This window comes from Peromyscus maniculatus, chromosome 14 (genome assembly GCF_049852395.1).
Source record: "Peromyscus maniculatus bairdii isolate BWxNUB_F1_BW_parent chromosome 14, HU_Pman_BW_mat_3.1, whole genome shotgun sequence".
Classification (NCBI taxonomy): domain Eukaryota; kingdom Metazoa; phylum Chordata; class Mammalia; order Rodentia; family Cricetidae; genus Peromyscus; species Peromyscus maniculatus.
The window spans coordinates 69,604,993-69,612,682 of NC_134865.1; the positions used below are offsets into that span (position 1 = coordinate 69,604,993).

The 7,690-nt window shown below is 41.4% G+C and overlaps 1 non-coding gene across 1 annotated transcript; it reads left to right on the top strand.

Moving 5' to 3' along the window:
- The first annotated feature begins 6,007 nt into the window (after positions 1-6,007).
- Positions 6,008-6,114, top strand: LOC121822649 (U6 spliceosomal RNA). The gene has a single exon (XR_006063818.2). It is a non-coding gene; the product is annotated as a U6 spliceosomal RNA (small nuclear RNA).
- The last annotated feature ends 1,576 nt before the right edge of the window (positions 6,115-7,690 follow it).

The following is a 7,690-nucleotide window of genomic DNA, read 5'->3' on the forward strand; positions in this document are numbered from 1 at the left end:
GATAAGAATACTTTCTTATGAAACTGTCCTCAAGTAGAATGTTTTGTGAATGATACTCATTGTGTAATCCCACTAACCATGAGCATTCCTGTGGTGACTGACACACAGGACAGAATTCCAACGCTTGCCCTAATCCTAGCCATCAGTTGCTCTAGCTCCCCCAAGTCATCTAATGTACCAGTTCCTTGCTTGCCTTCAACAATACCAAATAGAACATTTTATTATTTCATCCTCCTCTTAATTCTGAGTGAACTAAATTATGCCTGCCAATGATTGAGCCTCAGCAATTGAATTACCTCACAACTTGCCAGGTAAGTCACAGTCATAATGTAATGCAATGTGGCAGCCTTTTCCTCCAGCACAGTCTCTAGATTTGATTACTCCAAGTAAGAAAATATTCATCAGGAGGGCCATCAAGACTACACAAGGCCTGTTTAGCATTGGAATGTAAAATTTCAATGGCGGGAGAGAGGGCTCAAGAGGCAGCTATCTGACCACTAGTCATTCTTCTGAGTCTCCAAACTGGGCAGAGCTGATGTGTGTCTGGTTCTGTAGCCTTCTGCAGAATTAGCCCATGAATCACAAAGTCCACTATTTGTCATTAATTAGAGGAGACAGTCAATGTTGACTTCTGAAAACAATTCAAAAGGAAACAGAACCTTGCTACTTTCACAGACTAGGTACATCAGGACATGTGAAATAGCCTTCATTCAGGCTCTTCATTTAGGCTCTTCATTACCTATTGGTAATTAGGACATGATACCGAGATGAATCATTTTAGTAAATGATTTTTAACAAATAGCATAGTGTACACAGGCATTGGGTTCATTCTTATTCAGTTCTGTACTGGAAAATGTAATGTCTCCTTTTCTATTTCCTTAGGATACTTTGCATTATAAAAAAACTAACCATTCCATGCATGTCACTAAACAGTGAGTATATATATATATATATATGTATGTATATAATATGTGTGTGTGTTTATATATATTCATATGCATATATGACCCAGATTTAAGGTGGGTCTTTTGACCTCAAATGACCCAAGGAAATCCCTCATAGGTGTGGCCAGATGCTTGATTTTTAGTTAATTCCAGATGTAACAAAGTTGACAACCAAGAATAGCCGTCATAGCCTGTATTGACTGTTCTGTCAAGACATTAACGCTGAGTGCAGCAGAGTAGAGAGGAAGTACTTACCTTGCATCACTCACTGTAATCCCAAATCGTTCTCCCAGAGATGTCCGGTTCCTTTGCCCTGAGGCACTGCGGCAGGACCGCTGCACATATGCCAAGCTGGAGGGGCTTGGTGGAGCCGTCTCACACCGGACCACCCAGCCCAAGGCCCAGGGAAAGCAGGGTGTGCTCATCTGCTGCCTCCGTGCCTCCCCCTTGCTCCGCCCCTCCTTGGATCTGACAGGCTCTGAGCCTGCGCCATCTCTCCACTGGCCAAAACTGGCTTTTGAAAGGGTCTGAGGAATGGGCCAACAACCTCTAACTCTAGATCAACGTGCACTACACATTCTGGGGGAGTAATGGCTGACTCCTGTGACAAGCTTAACCGTTTTTACCTGTATCGCTCCATCTCCATGTCTGTGCACTGATGCCTCTATCACTCTTGGGAGCCTCCAGGAACCAGAGAACATGTGGCTCCGGCATCTACCTAGGACCAAGTTTTCTGTGCACTGATGGGGACCGATAGATCTGCAGTTCACAGGACTGTAGCTCTCACTATACGATGCTCACCTGCAGTAATTTTGGCCATCCCATTAGAGAAGTGGTTGAGGCAGGGTCTCTGCTTTTACCCCTTTGATTGAGGCCCTAAAGGTCCTCAACCTGTGAGTCGCAACCCCTTCGGGGGTCGAATGACCCTTTCCCAGGGGTCACATGCCAGATATTCTGCATATCAGATATCTACATTACGATTCATCACAGTAGCAAAATTACAGTTGTGAAGTAGCCACGAAAATAGTGTCATGGTTGGAGGTCAGCACAGCACGGGGACCTGTGTTAGAGGGTCACAGCATTAGGAAGGTTGAGAACCACTGCTTGAAAGCCTTCCAGACGTTCACTAGCACATGTGGCTTCTTGTTAATTTTTCCATATGAACTCCAGCTCTACACAAATACTACCATATTTGCCTTCGAGTGATTGGCAGGCCCCTTTATCTGTTTTACCTTATTTGTTGTTGTTGTTGTTGTTGTTGTTGTTGTTGTTGTTGCTTTGCATCCCTCTTGACTGCATTATCATCTTAATAACCCATTTCCATGTCAGCTTAAGTCACTTAAACCCACCAGAGCCCCTCTTCCTTCAAGGTTCCTGACCCTCCATGGAGTTTGACAAAACTACAAAAATCTCTGTATAAGTGCTAAGGTCCCCGGCTGAATTGGCTTCCATTGTGTTTCTCTTTAAATGAACACAGTCCTCTCTTGCCCCTTGAACTGGTATCATAGCTACTTTTTATTGCTGTGGTGAGACACCCTGCCAGAGGCAACAACTAGAAAAGTTTATTGGGGACTCACAGTTGAGGAGGGTTAGAGTTCCTGACCTTCATGGTGGGGAGCATGGCAGCAGGCAGGCAGACGTGGTGCTGGAGCAGTAGCTAAGAGCTTGCACATTGATCCACAAGTAGAAGGCAGAGACACTGAGAGTCTTGTCTTTTGAAACTCCAAAGCCTGCCCCCAGCAACACATCTCCTCTAACAAGACTATACTTCCTAATCTTTCCCAAATAGTTCCACCAAATTTTCTCAGTTCTTTCCATGGGTTCAAGTATTTTTTTTTATTCCAGGAATAAATTTTCTCTCCCAGTTATAATTAACGGCAAGATAATACCTCCATCTCAACCACTACCTTGTCTAAACCAGAGACTAACATGGAAGATGTTACCCACGTCATCTATTTCCTTTTGCAATATCTCTTCTAAGTGGGTAAGTTCTCTGGGAACAGACAGCCTTAATTCCATGCCTTGTGAGGGGAGTGTGTGTGTGTGTGTGTGTGTGTGTGTGTGTGTGTGTGTGTGTGCAGATGCATTTGCCTGTGTGTGTACTTCTGGAGGGCAGGGGTGGATTTGGGGTATCTTCCTCTATTGCTATATTCTTTATTCTTGAGACAAGACTCCACTGAGCCTGGAGCTTGCCACTTCCACTAGTCTGAGATCCCAGGTGAGACCCTGAGACCCATTTGTCTCTGCCATCATGGCACTTGAGTTACAGATACATACCGCCATGCCTGACAATTGGGTGGATGTGAGACTCCAAAGTCAAGTCCATGTGCTTTCACAGCAAACATTTCATCTACTAAGTCACCCAGAAAGTGACAGTTTCATGTCTTAACTCCTTGTGAAGGATGTCACAGCCTGCTTATGATCCCATCGCATGGATGCTACTTTTGGGGGTTGCAATATAGTCTCTAGTTCATTAGCAAATTGGGGTATAGCTGTGTTTTCGTATGGTAGATCTCACTCATCAAGAAGGCATGCCATTCCATACCACACTGGGGAGAATGTAGCAACTCCTCCCTTTTGGTTCTGAAATGTCACTGTTCAGGCACCATGTATTTTTTTTAAAAAAAAAAAAAATGTGTGTATTGTGATAATTTATTTTAAAATTGTCTTTTTTTAAGGTTTGCAAGTGAAGAAAAAATCTTGTATATCTACCCTTATATTTGCCAATTTCAGCACTTCCATTTGTAAGATCCAAACTTCTGTTATCATTTCTTTTTGCCTGAAGATCTTTTTATAATCCTCTTGAACTGGTGGCTTGCCAGTGGTAAATTTTCCAAACTATTTTTCTATGAAAAACATTCCTTACTTTTTTCTATTTGGAAAGATATTACATGCTGTTGGATAGTTGTTCACAGTGTTTTTGTTTTTTTTTTCTCACCCACCACCTTCTGGTGAGGTAAAAATGTTGTTCAATTTTCTTTTAGTTTATAATAGTTCCTGATCAGAAGTCTAGTGCTGGTCTCATCTGGTTAGAACTACATATTTTTCTTTGGCTGCTTAGTGGGTTTTCTCTTCATGATTTTCACAAGATTTTAGACTGTCTTTATGTTCTTTAAATTGATTGTGTGTGGTATTTATTGATCTTCTTGGATTGAGTTTGAAGTTTCAGCATTTACAAACACTACCTCTACTCATTCCTCAACCATGTGCTCCCTTCCCCTTCACCCAAGACACCTCTGTGATTTCCTACAACATTGCTCTCACAGTTGAAGTCTGTCTTTGCATATTTTTTAAAATCGTTTAGCTTTTTTCTATGGTATCTTATTTTATGTAATATCGAGACTTCTGGTACTGCATTTTTTTCACTGTAAATTCTATTGTCTCTTTTATGACTTGTATTGATCTGCTTCTGCTTTCTTCCTCTTTCTTAAGCATATGACTGTACCCTGTTATAAAAGTCCTTTCAATTTTCTGACGTTAATTTTAGACTCAATAATTTGGGAGCCTCTTTTATTACCTTTGCTCCATATTGCAGACTGGATTGTCACGCCTCTTGAAACGCCTGATAATTTTTAATTGGCTGGCAGACATCCATTTACGCTGTGAGGTGCATAACTTTAAAGTAGACTTTCAAATTGTATTGTACCTTATTCTGGTATTTGGTTATTTTAAATCATTTTGGTGTTTTCAAACTTTTTATCAAGCACTTTTTAAAATTCAGCCCCACCACTAATCTTACATCCTTTTAAGGACTGAACCCCAAATCTTATTTTTGACGTTGTCTTCCATCATCACTCATGCCATAGGCCTCTGTTTGCCCTGAGGATTGTGAAAGTTGTTTTGTTTAGTGTTGCCTGGCATTTCTTTACCTAGCTGAGGTGCTTCCTCTCACTCCTGCAGATTAGTGCACAACCAATACATCAGGGGTCTTCTCCACAACTTACTGTTTGTCTCACCTGCCTCCAAATTCTAACCACATTGATTTTTCACAATCGGTAGTGAAGGAGATCCCCCACACAGAAGGGGCTTCCTCCAGGACCCTGGATTAGGCACAAACCACACCCAAACACCAGTTTTCACAGAGAGATCCTTTATTAAGTGGGGAAGAAAAGTTAAAGTGGCTGCTTTCTGACTCAGAAAACAGCAGCAAATGACCTCGCAGATGTAAGTTTTAAGAGGAGCAAAAGGGAAGGTCTGTGTTAAGATGGGCTAGGATGTGGTGGTAAATGGATAGGGGATAAGGGAGAAGGGGAAGAGGGCAAGGGCAAGGGAGAAGGGGAAAGGATTACCTCTGGATAGAGAGGAAACAGATGTGGCACATAGTGAGGGTGTGTCAATTACATTATCCAGAGGGGTTTCTGGTTGCTGGATTTCAATACTTGAATCCTGGACCTTGGCCTTAGGAGGAGGAAGTGGCCAAATAAGGGAATAGACCTTGGTGGCTAACTTTAGGGTTGTAATCTAAGGATTTTTAGCCAGGCATAGGGAATGGGAGAAGGGCAAGGCCTGCCAGAGTCATGCTTGCCATGCTTGAGCTGGTCCGAGTCCCTTCAGGTATTTCTTCTTCTCTCAGCAAGGCTTCCACACTGTGTTAGGAATCCTGCTTTTGAGTCACCCTTGCTCCTGTGACCCTTCACCCGTATCACTCACTCTTGTTAGTAACCCCAATAAAAAACTCATTGGTTCAACAAGTTGTACTTCAGTAATATCCATTATTTTTCTTTCATCAGTTCCCTATCTGGGATGAGTAGACATTTGTCTTGTCTACCAGCAATGATGTAACACAATAGCTAGAAAAATTCAACAACATATAGCTCATTAATCAAATGCAACCTGATTCTTGTTCAAGTTTTATTAGAATGTGTCCAAATCCACTAACTTATGTATTAGCTGAGTATATTTATATGCCCTGGTAACAGAGGTAACTGTGACAGAAAACATATGGTCCACAGATGTGTACTACCTTCCATTTTGCAATAAAGTTTTATTCCACAATAGAAAATATTATCAACTTGTAGTAGATTCCAGATGTGGATACTATGGCTTAGAAAAAAAGTGATGGGGTGCTTGCTTCCACAGCACATATACCAAAATTGGAATGATACAGAGAAGATTAGCATGGCCCCTGCACAAGGATGACATGCAGATTCATGAAGCATTCCATATTTTTAAATATAAAGAGCAATATGGCACTACCAGAACCTAATGGTTCTACAACAGCAAGACCTGAACATCCCAACGCAGATGAAGCAGAAGAAAATGACCTGAAGAATAACTTGATGAAGATGATGAAGATAGAGACCCTTAAAGGAGAATAAAAACTTCCCTTAAATGAATCAAGGAAAAGACAAACAAAAAATTGAAGGAAATCAATGTATTCCTCAAAGAAAGCCAAGAAAAAAATCAAACAAGTGAAGAAAATGGTTCAATACTTGAAAATTGAAACAGAGGCAATAAAGAAAACACAAACCAAGGGAATTTTGAAAATAGAAAATCTGATTAAATTATCCAGAACTATAGATGCAAGCATAGCCAATGGAATACAAGAGATGGAAGAGAGAATCTCAGGCATTGAAGATATGATAGAAGAAATAGATTCATTGGTCAAACAAAATGTTAAATCCAACAAATTCTTCACACAAAACATCTAGAAAACCATAAAAGGAACAAACCTAAGAAAAATAGGAATAGAAGGAGAAGAATTCCAGCTCAAAGGCACAGAAAATATATTCAATAAAATCATTGAAGAAAACTTTCACAACCTAAAGAAGGACATGGAAGTAACATAGAAAGGCAGACCTATCAGAATTATACCTGACTTCTCAATGGAAAATCTGAAAGCCAGGTCCTGGACAGGTATTCTGCAGACACTAAGAGACCATGGATGCCAGCCCAGACTACTAAACCTACCAAAGCTCTCAATCACCATAAATGGAGAAAACAAGATATTCCATGATAAAACCAGATTTAAACAATACATGTCTACAAATCCAGCCCTATACCCTGGAACTCAGAGACCCGCCTGCCTCTGCCTCCCAAGTGCTGGGATTAAAGGCGTGCGCCGCCATCTCCCAGCCAGTTTTATTTTTCACTTACACTCTAGAGCCATTTTCACTTCATTATATTTCTCTTCATAGATTCATCTCTTTTAGCAGTCGTATTTTTATTAGTTCTTTGAGAGTTTTGTAACATGTTTAAATCATATTCACATTCACACCAACCCCTGCAGCTTATCACAGATTCATTCCCCCATGGCCTACCAACCCTGCTTTGTATCTTTTAATCCTGCAAGACCAATTTGTAGTGGCCAAATATTCCAGGCTGTGTGTCCTTCCACTGGGGAGTGGCCCACTTACCAAGGGCTACACTGTAAGAACCCTGTCCCTCCTTCTGGCAGCTAACAATGGCCAGGGGCTCTATAGCTGAGGGTGGGACTGTGCGCTCAGCTCTCCACACTGAGATTTTGTCTGGCTTGGATTTGCACTGGTTTGTGCAATCTATGCCATCTGCTGTGTGTTTGAATGTCAAACTGCCCTGCTGTGTCTAGAGTGCGTTTTCTTGTCATCACCCCACCTTGGGTGCTTACACTCTTTTGACCCCTCTTCCACAATGCTCCCTCCTCAGCCTTAGGGAGAATGCAGTATATATGTTCCTTTTAGAGCTGAGAGTTCCAGTGTCTCTTTCTCTACACCTTGGCCAGCTGTGGGTCACTGTGTTAATTTTTTATACATCTTTTTATTATTAGG